This window comes from Solanum tuberosum, unplaced genomic scaffold (assembly GCF_000226075.1).
Source record: "Solanum tuberosum cultivar DM 1-3 516 R44 unplaced genomic scaffold, SolTub_3.0 scf00028, whole genome shotgun sequence".
In the NCBI taxonomy this organism is placed as follows: Eukaryota; Viridiplantae; Streptophyta; class Magnoliopsida; order Solanales; family Solanaceae; genus Solanum; species Solanum tuberosum.
The window spans coordinates 2,268,208-2,285,399 of NW_006238954.1; the positions used below are offsets into that span (position 1 = coordinate 2,268,208).

Here is a 17,192-nt window from a genome sequence, read left to right on the forward strand (position 1 = left end):
TACCTTCAACTACTGCGATGCATAAGCTATGACATTCTTATCCTGCATCAACACAGCACCCAAACCCGAATGTGAAGCATCATAAAAAATAATAAATCTTTACCTTCCACCGGTAGTGCCAGAATAGTTGTTGTGGCGAGAGGAGTCTTGAGCTTTTGAAAGCTCTCCTCACATTTTTCAGTCCATTCGAAAGGCGCCTCCTTTTTTGTCAGTCTTGTCAGATGCGTGGCGATAGAAGAAAAATTCCTCACAAACCGACGATAGTAGTTGGCGAACCCCACCAAACTCCTAATTTCAGTCACAGAACTAGGCCAGACCCAATTCCTAACTGCTTCTATCTTTTAAGGATTTACAATTACCCTTTACCTTAAAACCACATGCCCCAAAAAGACAACTGAAGACAACCAGAAGTCACACTTGGAAAATTTAGCATACAACTGTTGTTTCTCAAGGACACCCAAAACAATACGAAGATGATCGGCATGCTCTTCCTTACTCTTCGAATAAACCAAAATGTCGTCAATAAAGATAATAACAAAAGAATTCAAAAATGGTTTGAACACACCATTCATCAAACGCATAAAAGCTGCAGGATCATTTGTCAACCCAAATGACATTACTAAAAACTCATAGTCCCCATAGAGGGTCTTGAATGTCGTTTTTGGTACATCCTCAGGCCTAATTTTTAACTGATGGTAACTAGACCTTAGATCAATTTTAGAGAAAATCGACGCACCTTGCAACTGGTCAAAGAGATCATGAATCTGAGGCAACGGATACTTATTTCGATTGGTTACCCTATTCAATTATTGATAGTCTATGCACATCCTCATACTACCATCTTTTTTCTTAATAAACAAGACAGGAGAACCCCATGGGGAAGCACTAGGATGGATGAAACCTTTATCAATAAGCTCTTGGATTTGAGCTTAAAGATATCGCAATTCTGCCGGAGCCATGCGATATGGAGGGATGGAGATGGGGTGAGTGTCTGGTTCCAGGTCAATGCAGAAATCTATGTCTCTATTCGGAGGCATATCAGGAAAATCGGTAGGAAATACTTCCCTAAACTCAGACACTACAGGAATAGACTTAATAGAGGGAGACTCGGCATCAACATCTCGAATATAAGCCAAATACGCCAAACACCCCTGCCCCACAAGTTTCCTAGCCCGAATGAAAGATATGACCTTAGCTGGCTTAGGCTTGTACACCCCTTCCCACTCTAACTTTCCTACCCGGGATCTCTAGAGTCACAGACTTAGCATTACAATTAAGCACAACATAATAGGGGGACAACCAAGTCATGCCTAAGATTATATCAAAGTCAGTCATATCCAAAATAACAAAATCATCCCATGTCTGAAAACCCATAAACAATATAGGACAAACATGATACACATGGGTGACTATGATAGACTCTCCAACTGGGGTAGAAACATGGATGGGGGCATCAAGTACATCACAAACCACATCAAATCCTAAGGTAAACTGAGCTGACACATATGAATAAGTAGAACCCGGATTAAAAAAAAATAGTAGCCATCTGGTCACAGATAAGAATAGTACATGTGATCACTGCGTCAGAAAACTCTGCATCGCTCTTGCCCAGAAAGGCATAACACTGAGCCTTGTCATCTTGACCGACAACCTCCTTGCCTGGCTGCACTGCTTCTCTACCTGCATTACCATTTCCCCAGCCTCCATGGCCTCACTAATTCCCTCCTTGACCACCTTATAGACGTCTTCTGCCATTATTAGCGCAGCACGCGGGTACCACTTCTCTAGTCTGCTACTGTGCAGGGTCAAACATACATGGATGGGGACCATCTCTCCTCATATGCACAGGTTCTCCATATTTATAACAAGTGCGGTCAAAAGACAGCCTGCTGCCCGTCGAAGGTGCGGCTCCCTGGTTATCCTGAATAAAATTATGTTGTAGAGTTCCTGAGTAACCACTTGTAGAAGCGGGCAAACGCTGACTGAATTGGCCGGGTTGCAAGTGTCTGCCTACCTGAACCTCTGGAGTAGGAACCATGGAAGTCACTTGTGCTATTGGGCTTCATAGCCAAAGCCTTGACCTGCACATCACGTCGAGCTCCTTCCACTTTCTTCACAAAGTTTGTCACCTCATTAAAAAAATTTCCTTCAGAGGTCATCTGAACAGAAAATACTTTTAATTTGGGGTTCAATCCCTTGACGAATAGACAAATCCTCTCCTCCTCAGTAGTTACCAATTGTGTCGCATATCTAGACAAAGCATGAAATTTAGCCTCATAAGCATCTATAGACATACCACCCTGTTCCAAAGCCATGAACTCATCCTTCTTGCGATCTCTCATAGTCCGAGGCACATACTTTTCCAAAAACAAGCATGAAACTGCGTCCAAGTGAGTGGGGGCAAGACTGGCATTTTGCATTCAACATAGGCTCTCCACCATTGCTTAGCCTCACCCTTAAGATGGACGTTCACGAACTTTACCCCATGCTGATGTACTATGCCTAACTTGTGAAGCCTCTCGTAGCAATCCAAAATGAACTCATAAGCATCTTCACTCTCAGAACCATGAAACACCGACGACTTAAACTTCAGAAACTCTTCAACATCTGTGCGCATTACCAGTCATCACAGGACCCAATAGGGGACACACAAAGGCATTAGTGCCTACAACTCTACCCACCCTGGGAACAGTAACATCAATGGGTGTATTGGCTAGGGGTTTAGCCGCTTGAACTGTGGAAAGGACTCTAGGGACGACCAACCCTTTCAGAAAAGTCATGATTTGCTGAGCTAACAGTGGGTCTAAGAGAGGAATACATGTAGTTTCAGCCCGTACCTCCTCATCTGGTCCAACATCCTCCTTGTTTTCGATTTCCACATTCTCTTGTACTTCTTTTTGGGGCGCAGAAGGGACCTCTTCCCTAGGGGCATTTTCAACTGGGGCTTCGCTTCTGGCAAGTGCTACCCTTCCTCGACCTTTACCCCTTCCTCTTCATCTGCCTCGACCGTGGCTTCTTGCTGCGGGCTCCTCAGCTGGCTCATTGATGGAGGCTACGTGCCTAACAACATTGTATCGCGTGTTAACCATTTGCGGACAGAAGAGTGAAAGAGTTTCGATACTAATTTGGATCACCAGATACCAATTGGAATCAAGTCATAGAATGGAAGGAGAAGAAAACAGAAAGATTTCCTAAAGTCTGTAGCCTCTTGAAGAAAAGTACAGACGTCATTGTACCGCTCCGCAAGACTCTACTATATTCATTTTGGTACAACGAGATCAACGAACCTAGGTCTATGATACAAACGTTGTCACGACTCAAACCATCGTGATTGGCATCCACACTAACCCTTCAGTGGGAAAATCATTACTTCAACCCGACTAAACAACTTAACAAAAAACTAGACATTTAAAGATACGGAAGCAGATTTAAATGACGAATAAAAATGGAGTTCCCATAAACTCCAAAGATTTAAATAAAAATCTGAACAAACTATTGCGAAAAACAACTCCTAGAACCCTAAAGTCATTGTACCAAAACTCTAAATTCAACAAGTCTAAGAAAGAGGGGTACAACCCCAACCAAACATAAGAAATATCTAAAACACTATTCGAAGTCTGAAAAGAATGGACTAAACATAAATGAAGGGTCCATGGTAGCCTGAAAGAACTGGCTCACCCTCGAATCCGGTCTCGATCAGTTATCTTCTAGCTGAGGTGTATCACTAACCACATGAAGATGCTCTATACTCAACAAAGAACGAGCAAGTGCAGTATCAGTACACAACCTCAGTGTACTGGTAGGATCACGCGGCTACCCAGTAAGCGAAATAAAAGAAAGCAATTACAACACAGTAAACACCCATATACAGAATACATAATCTAGTTCTCATTTCAAAATCAACATACAACTTCCCAATATCAATGACACATAGACATGAACATAATAATCACAAGTGGTTCTCTCATGGAACCCACACCCAAACTGTTAGTGTGTCGAAACGTGACACCCGATCTAATGTATGTGTCGGAACGTAACTCCCGATCCATTATATATGTCGGAACGCGACACCTGATCCAATGTATGTGTCGAAATGTGACACCCGATCCAATCAGCATAGCCACATTCAAAAACACGCCATAATGAATAGTACATATAGTCACATGATCAAGTAACAATTCATGGCATGTAGTGGTTCACACATAATCATATCATTAGATTCAGTTCGCATTTTCTTATTCACATACATACTTGCATACAATGAAGCAATTAACCAGAGTATATCACACAAACAGGAAATTTAATTATCACCTACCTCGAAACCAAGCTTGAATCCTCCTAAGACACTTGAGCCTTCCCTTTTCGAATTCTTTCCGCTTGTTCTTGCTCTAAAACAAGTAATTTAATGCAAGGATCAATAAACAAGGCCTAATTTACCCGGATAATAAGCAATCTATCAATCCACGGCCAAACCTAAGATCATAATAATCAATTAGGGCTTCTCCCACCATTAATTTTAGGCCAAAACCCTCCCCCAATGATAATTAATTACCCAAGATACTATGTTCTAAGAATTGAAATACGGATTAGGAGAGTAATTTCCTTACCTTTAGCGCTAGAAAACATGGGAAATTGTTAAGAACTGCTCTAGGTCGTCTCTTAGCTCTCAAGAATGAGGTTTTGCAGAAAATAACAATTTATGGGATTTTCCCTGACTTAATTCACGACTAGCTCGCCACAGCGAAACCCAACCCGCCCTGGCGGAATTAATCCCTCCCCGGCGGCTTGCACAGAGACAGACGGTCGGAATTTCAATTCCAAACTTCCATTTCGTGACACACCTTCAACCCTTTACGTTTAAAAACAACCCTTTCATGCTAGGATCAGTTTTGGGAGTTCTACTCTCCCAAATTTGATTCCACAGAGTCGTACATGCTCCTTAACGTCTTGGCTATCCACTCATGTGATAAAATTTATAATTAAACCCTTGATTGAACGCATCAAATACACCTTATCCGATTCTACGTGTAAACGATCATTAATTAGTATAAAACCCAACAAAGAGTTGGGGTCGAACCCACATGGAGCGGTACGTGTCTAAAATTTAGTTATGAAGTTATAAAGTTGTCTATTCGGTTATAGGAATAGAATTTATCGAAAACGTGCAAATAAATCCAAGGGAGGTGACAACAAATTTCAGATGGGGGTTTGGGATTGTCAATTAGCAGCTACAACACAAGCAAAACAAAGGAAATATCAATATAGAGAGGAATTTCCGGATGTGATCGGGTATAGGCAATTTTCACTGTATGGGTAATTGAAATTACTAATAAATAGCTTAATATCAGCGGGTAGGCTAGATTATAGATGCAATTGTTTTCTCTCAAACAACTACTACAAATTAGGTGATTTCTTTTGAACATCAACAAGCTTAGCAAATAAGAACAACTCACACCTTAATTCATCCACTCTCTCTCGCTAGATGGATAGAATCAGATTTTGGATTTACTCTTTCGAGCGAAACCCATATCAACCCAATAACTACAATCATTAATCAAAAGCTTTGGTTCAAAAACTTCTCTCTCAAGCAAGCCCAGAACTCTATACTAGAATTGCATTTGCAACTACAATTCATAGATTTTAACATAACTATCAATTAAACCCACTTCAATTAAGTATTAAAATCAGTAAATAACAATACCCATAAGCTAATTCAACCCATAATCAAATGATCACACCCCAAGAATTGGGGTTTTAGCTAAACATCATAAAAACGTAAAAATAATTACCAGCTCGATTGGACATCAACAGGGTAGGAGTCTCCAAGCCTTTACAATGTTTTCCAAGGGTTAAATTCAAAGACCCTCTTAGAAATCCTCAAAGTTTTCAATATGAACTCAAAAAACTAGAAGAAAACTCTAAAACTAGAACTTCGGGATAAAAAAGTATCTAGGAACTTTCGAACTTGGCCTGAAAGTCCACTCGGTGGTATAAGTCGCGCCTAACTGAGTGGTTCCGCGATCCGCCATTTTCTCTTTTCCATCGCCATTTTGCATTGGTCCTCAGCATCTCCTGTCATGTAACCTTGGGCGATCAAAGTTGCCATCACAGAGTCGATCAGAGATTCGCCGACTGCCCATTTTTGTTGCCAACTTGGTTCTTCCTCAGGGCTGGAGTGCTAGAACTTTGGGTGAGCTAAAGAGCCACTCGGTTGTCCGCCGAGTGGTCTTGCCGATCACTAGGATCATTTTTTCTTCACATCTTCAACTTTTAGTTCCTTTTTGTCCGGTCATGTCCTTGCCTTGCTCTTTAGCCTCCATAGTTGCAAATCAACACTTTAACATCAATTTAGAGCATAAAATATGCATTTGAGGACACTTATACTATCAAAACAAAGACCTAAATGAGTCGAAATCTTGGACTTATCAACACCCCCAACTTACACTTTTGCTTGTCCTCAAGTAAAACTCAAGATCAATCAGTTCAACAAGGATGTCTACAAACAGTTCTGCATAAAACTCAACATAAATACACACAACAAGGTTCAAACTACTCATGCAATGATCAATTGTGCACTCAAAGTTTCAAATTGTGACTTACCATCATCAAGCAAGCTCACAATGCTTGCTTCGTATGCAAGTTCAAGATCAACAAAGGTATTCAAATGCCCTCACAACACAGATGATTCCATATTCACAAAAGATTTCTCAACAATTTACAGTTCTGGAATCATATACAACTCTCACACTCACAAAGATGAACACATGCATGACTTCACCCATAGGCTTTCCCTTATTTTCCAATCAACATTTGTTTCAGCTCACTCAAGATCAAAAAGGTCTTTTTAAGCCTTGTAATGAGGCTGAGTGCAAAGGTATGACAATTTAGGCTTAGTGGCTTCTACCTTCATGAAGTATGGCTTGAAAATCATTTTCTCCTTTTCTTTCTCATTCAAACTTGATCATAATCCACCCCATTATTCAACTAGACATGAATCACCGGATACCCCATTTCTTTTGCTATTTTCACAACTTTATTTCAAAACTTTTTCTCTTTTTTAGTCATTTCTTTTCTTTCTTCTTTTTCATTTCTTTTTCTCTTTTTTTATATGGAGGGGTTCCATTATTTTTCCAAACAATCCAACTCGGGGGAATATTTCTCACTTCTTGATTCTCCTTCTTTTTCACCGCACCCCCAACTTAGGCTTTTGGCCTAAGTTGGATATTCAAACAAACCATTCTTCATGAAAGTAACGGGTGAAGGGTTAAAAGGACGTCACAATTGTTCAAGTTTCTTCCAAGAAAAGGTTAGGCTCAAAAGGGGCAAAGCAAGGTTCAGACTTCTCACAAGGTTGGCCACAAAGAGGTATGTTGTCAAATAGGCTCACTCTTTAAAAATATGGCCTAAGATCATGTCTATCGCTTGCCTCACTCAATCAATCAGACCACGGGGAAAATTCCAGGTGTCATCATGCACAATGTTCAAACTAACCTCACCACACAAAGAATTGATACAATTATCAAACAAGATTCCATACTTTCTAGCTAGCGTGCAATGTTCATCACAAGAGACTCATTCGACAATCGGCTAGTAACAACGAGATGCTAAAAGTTCACATATTGCCTACGTAACTTTGTTTGCCTCATCGTAGCCGCACATTCATTTTGTTCGATTAAAAGCACTATTCAAGTCATCGGTATTGACCACAACCGACACTCAAATTTGCATAAGAACAGCCACAATCACACACAAAAGAGGTGTAAAAAATTTAAAATTTGGTTCAAAACCATTTTCTATCAAACCATTGGGCCACAAGCTAAGATCAACCGCAATACCATAACTAAGATATATATCTATATATATATATATATAAACCAATATTCACAAAAATACCCAATATTCACAAATCAACCCATAATAGAGGTAGGTATGGAAATACCTCACCCCACCAACAAAAAATGTAGTTGTTCTCAAATACAACTTAAAACAGCAAAAATAATACAAAATTAACAGAGAGGGAAGGGAAAGGTCATCCTGCCAGGCTAAGCCTGGGTGAAGTTTGCATATTTGTCGCTCCATCTGTCTGGGCATCAGTGCCCGGTATCACATCATCCTTGGCTCCACTGGAGCCTACCATAGTAGTATCTCGAAGTGATGCCTGTCTCACTGTCTCATATATGGCACCCTCCAAGTCCACCAAATCATCATAGACAACCTCCTCCACCAAGCTACTCCTCATATGTCAGCCTCGAACTCAGAAGCAGCATCATCAGCTCTAACCTCATCTCCGTTCGTAGCAACCGGAGGCACATCCGAACATGCTGGACTATCTGCATTCGAGTCATCTGGGATCTCCACCATCCCAAATAGTGAGGTAAAATCGGTGGACTTCATCTAGTCCACATCCTTTCTCAACCCAATAATATCGACTTTCAAGGTCGTCACCTCATTAGTAGCTCCATGCCCTCTCTCACACACCTCTACTATCACCGTAAGGGCATCAATCAAAGCTCTGAGCGGTGTCCAAGAAGCAACAATGGCTCTTTCGATCATCCCAGGAATCGTGGCCTCTAGCTGGGAGGCACGTTTATCAACAGACTAGGCCAGATGCCCCATCTTGAATAATATCACCTGGGTAATTGGAGGTCGGGATGCAGAAGTAGCAGCAACAACAGATCTATGGGTAGGGTGAGCAGCAGACGTGCCAGGAGTATCTGAAGGAGTAGAGCTAGAAGTACCTGAAGGAAAATGGCCTGAGTAGGCAAGACTGTCTTTGCAAGTAACATATCAATATCATCCTCCGGGAATGTGTCCACTGGAGCTACTCTCTTCCTTTCAGCCTCATCTTTATGGTACTCACCTTCAATACGCTAGATGTCAGTAGAATATGTGAGTGTAACCTCGACATCTCTCCTCTCCTCTCATGGAACTCGAGCCCATCGACACAACTCGGTGATCTACACTGGGAATGGAAGTGAAGTCTTCCTCTGTTTGGCCCTCATGGCCATCTCGTGCTCAATCAACAATCCCAGATTTAGCATATGGCGAGAAATGATAGATCATAAGTTTCCTGCCTTCGTGTGTCGCAATATGGATTCATTTTGGGATGGCATGATAGTGTTGCTGATGAACCCGAACCAGTATCTTGCAGCCACGTTCAAGTCCTTCTTCTCTATATGTGACCCTTCTTCTATCCACATTGGGGTAGCATCAGATATAATGGGTGCCAACCAACCCTTTAGGTCCTCCAATGTGTTCTTCTAGATGAGATCGTTGTATCGGTGCATGAAATCATAAGTGCACCCCAAAATAACATTGATGTCAGAACTGTCGCACTTCACTCTTTTGCCTCGGACTGTCACAGAGTCAACCAACTTGAACATGCTGGCCTTCTTCTTCCCCTTAGGGACAAGCTCACTATAGGCTGAATAAAACTCCCGGACCCAATTGGGAATGTAAGGGCCCCAGGGTTTGGTGAAAATCTCGAACTTATGGAACTTGAGAGTGTTCTATATCTCTGGATACATTTCCACCACAACATTTGTGGACAATCTCTTCCCTCTAATATGGTCCTTAATCCCTCGGTCTTTACTCTGTTGAGAGATCGGGGAGGAGGACCCTGTATTGGTGGCGTCGGGACCATCGTCTGTGTTGGAGCTACAGCTGGGGGAGGAGTCTGGGCACCGGGATCCTAGATGGATCATTTGTTGATTTGGAGCATAGCTTTGCTCTCCTGGCCTGTAATAGTTTGTCAACCTCAGGCTTAGAGATGGAAACCTAAGAATCTTGTTAATCCCCCCTCATTCTCTTATGAAGTGAGGTGTGTCTCAAAGACTCCCTCACTATCGGAGTTGTACTCCGGTGTCTCAACCATGGGCGCCTTGCCCTTGCCTTTGCCTTTTCCTCCCTTGATAGGAGGTTTGCTGCCTTTTCTTGGGATGCTGTTGCATCCTCATTTATAGTGATTACTCGTGCCCGCTTTCTGGGTGGCATGTATCTTCTAGAAACCTTTGGTCTAGCCATACTTGCAAACAATAGAAAAACATTAGAAAAAATTCCAGAAAAAGTGTAGAAAATAAGTTGCAGAAAGACTCGCCGATTCGGTCAGCAAGTTGTCAAATCACTTTGGCGAGGCAAGTTGGGATCGCTGAAAGTTTCAGCATAAAAATTTCACGAAACCCAAGCTGGTCGGCGATGTCTAAGGCCTTTTGGCGGATCACCGACACCAATTGGCGAAATAGAAGTAGTTCACCGAAAGTTACAATGTATTTTAATGGATTAGGGGCACACAAGGGCGATAAAGAAGGACTTTCGGCGAGCACATGCGTATAGCCGAAAGTTACAGACCACAAACTCAACATTTAGATAAATTAAAGGTGATATAGGATGACTTAGGCGAACCGCTGAACCAATCGGCAATCTTAACCCAGCTCGCCAAATGGTCTTCGTGACAGTTTTCGACCCCTTTCTTCAAAATTCAACCCACAGCCCACGAAAACAAAATTAAACATATACACTATGAAATTAAAGGAAGACCCATACTACCCATGCCCTCGGGGTACTCATGCTTCCCCCGATTTGGCCAAAATTTGTCATTTGACGTCTTTTTCCCTTAAGAATGACATCAACCACTCCATAAATAGGGAAAATACATAATTTGGCACAATCCGGGGTTACTCAGACTTCACCCCACTAGATCCAACACAGATTTAGCACAACCCAACACTTTAAACACGATTTCAACAAGCAAAGACACGGGAATCATTCATATACGAGCAATTAACCACAAATTCAATTCATTTTAGGTATTTCAACAATTAAACAACGATTACCCAACAATATTCAACAAAAAATTACCATTTGCATTCGAGTTCAACCACATATAGAGTTTGGGATTCGGAAAAACCAACTTTTATGCCGAAATGAGATTTGTAAAGCTAGGCGGCAAAGTAAAATCCAAATTCCATCCCCGAGCAAAGATTTCAAACGATATGAGAGTAAAAATGCAAAAAGTACAAAAGATCTAGGGTGTGAGAGTACGGGAGTAAAAAATGGGAGAAGACGAAGAATTATGAAATTTTAAACCATTTCGCCTTTAAAACCTTTTAGTTCGCGCTCCATTCAACGATATAAGTCGAGCTCGCCGAACCACTCGGCGCATCGCCGAGTGGTATTTTGGCTCGTCGAGTTTTGCAGAACTCCCAGCTATTTGGGGGTTCAAACGGCGGACAAAGTCGGGCTCGCCGACTGAGATTTTAGCTCGGCGAGTTTTACAAAATTCTCTATCAAGCTGGGTGGTTTCAACGACAATCCAAGTTGGGGTTCGCCGACCTCTTTAGCGATTCGCCTACTGGATTATTGGCTCGCCGAATTTACCATTTCCCAACACTTCTCACTTTTCAACCTGCAAAATAAACACCTGTTATTCAAAAACAAAATTTAAAACATAAAAGACTTGGGTTGCCTCCTAATTTAAGCTTCATTTTTGGGGTTCGGCATTGTGTCACTAGGAAACCCTCCGTTTGGCCTCGGATTTAGATTAGTCATGATTTGACCCATCTGTGTTTCTAGCTGTTTGATAGAGACTGACTGATAAGTCACCGTCTGATTGACAGTTGAGACGTCCTCCTTCATCTCTTTCAACACATTGTCTGAACCTTCGACCTTGTTGAGAATGGGTGGGAGCATGTCTTCCGTTCGGACATTCTCTGAGTCAACTCTTGGTTCCTTGGGCTTTTGACACTCATGAGGTGGGATGTGCCTATCCTTGTCACCCTTTCTTTCCTTCCAAATGGCGTTACAATCACGCCATTCTCTATCACAATCTCTCCATCCATATCTCTGTTCCAACCCGAATTTCCACCCGGCCTTTGATAGTTTTGACGAAAACCTCCTCCTTGATTTGCAAGGAAGTTCACTTCCTCGTTGTACAAAGCTTCAAATTGTGCCTCCTCGGGATTTGCTCCACCAATACGTACAACATTTACACTTTTCAACAGACTACCCGTCATATTTTTCGACAATAATTCCAGCTGGGTCATCATTTTTGCCATGTTATGGTCTCTCTTTTGATCATTCTCGATCTTCTCCTTTGTCATTCTAAAGGTGAGAGGATACACTTGGTCATCACGAATGTACCATGCTCTATTGATTTTGGTCATACAATCTAGGAGCTGAGATGCGACATCCCAATGTTGTTGCATTATACCACTGGGAACAAGTTGATCAGCAACTCATTTGTTCACTGAGTCAAGACTCCTATAAAAGTATTGCAACAAGACATCATGGGGCAGTCCGTGAGTTGAGCACTGAAGTAATAGCTTCTGAAACTTCAGCCACGTCTCGTGGATTGATTCGTCTTCCAAGTGTTTGTACCCTTGAATGCTATCCCTTATGGTCATCATCCTTGACGGGGTAAAGTACCTCACATAGAAAGCACCAGTCAACTCATCCCAAGTGGTAATGGAGTTTCTCGAAAGATCAGCCAACCACTTTGTGTCTTCTCCCATCAAAGAGAATGGAAATAATTGAAGACGGACCGATTCTTGAGAAATGTTTTTGAACAAGAAAGGTGCACAAACGTCAACGAAATTCCTAACATGCTCATGGGGATCCTTGTGAGCCAGCCCTCCAAACAATCCTTTCGGTTGTAGGAGCTGAACCATTGTGCTAGTGATGTGAAAAACAGTGTTCCCTTCACCAGAGGTAGACGTATAGCTCCGACACCACCCAATTGGATAAGGTCGTTAACATCGTTCAAATTCCCTATATCGTCTTGGTGGCCAACTTAGCTACCATTGCTCCCATTTATGCTCATTTATTCGTCTATTCAGCACAACCAACACAAACTACAACAACGTAAGTCGATTCAACTATAACACAGAGAGATCACAATTTAAACTTCAATAATAGAACTTCAAACAACACCACTACCCAGCAGCGGCGCCATTTTGACTGAATGTATCAAATACACCTCATCTGATTCTATGTGTAAACGATCGTTAATTAGTATAAAACCCAACAAAGAGTTGGGGTCGAACCCACAGGGAGCGTTACGTGCCTAAAATTCAATTATGAAGTTATAAAGTGGTCTATTCGGTTATAGGAATAGAATATATCAAAAACATGAAAATAAATCAAAGGGCGGTGACAACAAATGTCAGATGGGGGGTTTTCGATTGTTAATTAGTAGCTACAACACAAGCAAAACAGAGGAAATATCAATATAGAGAGGAATTCTTGGGATGTGATCGATTATAGGCAAATTTCACTGTATGGGTAATTGAAATTACTAATAAATAGCTAAATATCAGCGGGTAGGCTAGACTATAGATGCAATAGTTTTCTCTCGAACAACAACTACAAATCAGGTGATTTCTTTCTAACATCAACAAGCTTAGCAAATAAGAAAGGCCACACCTTAATTCATCCACTCTCTCGAGCTAGATGAGTAGAATTAGATTTAGGATTTACTCTTTCGAACTAAACACATATCAACCCAATAACTAGAATTATTAATCGAAAGTTTTGGTTCTAAAACTTCTCTCTTAAGCAAGCCCAGAACTCTATACTAGAATTGCATTTTCAACTACAATTCATAGATTTTAAAACAACTATCAATTAAACCCACTTCAATTAAGTATTAAAATTAGTAAATAACAATACCCATAAGCTAATTCACCCCATAATCAAATGATCACACCCCAAGAATTGGGGTTTTAGCTAAACATCATAAAAAGGTAAAAAATAATTACCAACTCCATTGGACATCAGCTGGGTAAGAGTATCCAAGCCTTTATAATGTTTTCCAAGGGTTAAATTCAAAGACCCACTTACAAATCCTCAAAGTTTTCAATAAGAACTAAAAAACTAGAAGAAAACTCTAAAACTAGAACTTGGGGATCAAATACTATCTGCGAACTTTCAGAACTTTCGAGACTCCTCAAAATTCCTTATAAAATCCAATCTATAGTTGCTTGCATTTTGGCCTGAAAGTCCATTCGGTGGTATAAGTCGCGCCTCGCCGAGTGGTTTGGCGATCGGCCGTTTGTTCTTTTCCATCGTCATTTTGCATTGGTCCTCAACATCTCAGGTCCTATAACTTTTGGAGATCAAAGTTGCCAACGTGGATTCGATCGGCGATTCGCCAACTGCCCATTTTTGTCGCCAACTTGGTTCTTCCCCAGGGCTGGAGTGCTAGAACTTTGGGCGAGCTAATTAAAGAGCCACTCGGTGGTGCGCCGAGTTGTCTTGGCGATCACCAGGATCGCTTTTTCTTCACTTCTTCAGCTTTTTGTTCGGTCATGTCCTTGCCTTGCTCCTTAGCTTCCATAGCTGCAAATCAAAACTTTAACATATGTTTAGAGCATAAAATAGGTATTTGAGGACACTTATACTATCAAAACAAAGCCCTAAATGAGTCAAAATCTCGGACTCATCACCCCCCTATTCATTACCAGATTTCCCTAGACCTCACCTGACTCAGATTCGTCCAAATCTTACCTAGGCTAGAAATTTCCAAGTCACTACTCAAAAGTTTTCTGGCTCAAATTCTTTCCCTATTGTCTTATCCATAACGATGCGAATAGGTCGTTACAATTACAATTTTTAAGTTCATCACATTAGCGTCAGCTAATTCAATAAAATTAAAACTCCCTTCCACGTTTACATAGTGCAAGAAGAGAAAACAATCCATTTGAAATTTGAATTTAAATTCAAATTCAAATTATAAAATCAATAAAATTCTTAAATTTTCATCATGCTATAAATAAACTACCTCACATCTTCTAAAACCAACTCCCACTCACATCTTCTAAAAAAAAACTACTGAGAAAACGGTACATTGTGGATGTAATGTAAACCATCAAAGCCTTTGTAAGTCTTATTTTCAGGTAATTTTTTTGCTTCAATTTTTATCCAAATTTTGTCCAGTTCTTTGGATGATTATTACATATAAACTTAACCTAATGAGAAAATTTATATAAAGCCTATCTCAAATATATAGGTGAAGTTTTCAGTTTTCTTCACTTACTTCAAGCGTATCACTTTGAAATTTGACAATAAACAACAAAAGAGATCGACATAGAGCATAATACGTGATGCAGAAAGAAAAATCACATATTTATTTCACTACTTTTACTATTAAATATACAAGAATGTAAGATTAAATTTGATTTTATTATAAGTGTAGTTTCTGATCTTTCTTTATTATAAAAGTTCCTACTATTAGTTTATCTATTATTTGGATGAATTGAATTACTATTGTTTCTCAAAGTTACAACAGTGCTTGGTTACTTCCTCTCATGTATTAATATGATTTTAAAGGAAAAAACATGTGATGGAATTGAGAAATCGATATGAAGGATCTAGAATTATGTATGTTGGATTGATATATTTGGAAACACAACACCAAATAATTGTATTTATTGGCACTAGCGTTATACATATATATACATAATTCTTTCAATTATATATAAAATAAAATAAAACGAGAGTTCTTAAATTTCAAAAGTGATTATCATGTAGATCTGGACAAGTCACAAATCACAATGTCCATCATTTAGGCATTTAAAAATTAGAAGAAGAGAATACATTTATCCTAGAATGGTTGATACACAATATAATATAACCGTTCCTCTAAAAGTAAGATAAGTACTACGTTTTACTATTGTAAATCCGGCGTATTTATTTTATTTTCTCTAAAATATTCATAATAATTCTTATGAATTAGGAAAATTGTTGGTCATAAAACATAGAAGGTATTGGATTTTTCATTTTAACGTTCAAAATATGGATGGATTATTTCTTAATTTTACTTTAAAAATTAAATTCCTCATCAGTTATGAATTAATAAACATTTTCCCCCTCTTATCTTATGCAATAATTTTTACTTTTAACATTTTCGATCATCCATCTTTATAAGAGGGGAGAATCTCAATTTATTCAAATTGAGCGAGAGTTTGATTTTTAAAACAAAATTGAGGGCTAAATGATATTTAGCCTTTTCGTAAGTTAGTTCAATGTTTTGCTTCTGATACCTTTATAACATGGTGTAAAATGATATTTTTGTGTATGACAATAAAAAAAAATTATACTTTCCGCAAAAACAATAATTGATATATATGGCAAAGTTTTTTTAATTGATTGAAATCATATTTATAAAATATTATTTCTATCAGTTTGGATCTTCTGTCAATTGAATTGACAACAAGAGAATTTATTTATCCATTTTGTATTTACTTTACTTACAGATTTTTTTTATAAAAAAATGAATTTAAATCTAAATTTCATCATAAAAATATAAATAGATAAACTCCAATTCAAATTTAAGGAGAAGACATATATGTACTTCTTCTGCTTAAATTCTAAAATTAGCTGAATATAATTTCAGTACTCACTTTATTTTACACTTAAATTTTTTATTATTGTATAATTGTTTAGAAGAAAGGTATAAATAAATAAATTATATAATTGTTTAGAATAAAGGTATAAATAAATAAATAAATTATATAATTGTTTCTGAGTTTAACTATAGTGAGTAAAATAGTTGTTCCATATGTATCATTTATCAAAAGATTAAAAATTATATAGGTAGAGTAAAGTAGTGGATTCCTAAAATATAGGTAGCTGATTAAGAATTTTCTGTTAGAATATGTACAACGGAAGCATTATTCAGAATAACAAACATACATAATAGCATAATAATGTAAATTGAATAAATTGTGAAACTCTAACCTTTTGTAGCTTCCACATAATTCGTTTAGGGACTGAGACTCCAAGATTGCAGTCTTCTACTAATTCCTGACTAACTATTTCAATCAAGTTTTGTGGGCAAGAAATTTTTCAAAAAAAGGATTATCTTTCCTTGAGAACCACCACCCCTATTTCTACTTTTCAACATAAGGGAAAGGTTTGAAAGATGAAATCTTTCTAGTCCTAATTTGTCACAACCCAAACCGTCGTGATTGACACCCACACTAACCCTGCGGTGGGAGGACCATTACTACAACTCAACTAAGCAATTTTAACGAAAACTAAACATTTAAAGATACGGAAACATATTTAAATGTTTAAAGGAAAATGGAGTCCCCATAAACTCCGAAAGTTTAACAAAACAACAACTAAAATATTTGCGGAAAACAACGCCTAGAACCTGAAAGTCAATGTACCAAAACTCTAACAAGGAACCATAA

The 17,192-nt window shown here is 39.1% G+C and overlaps 1 pseudogene; it reads left to right on the plus strand.

Moving 5' to 3' along the window:
• Positions 1-17,192, plus strand: part of LOC107059617 (uncharacterized) — a 451,195-nt pseudogene that overhangs the window by 384,790 nt on the left and 49,213 nt on the right.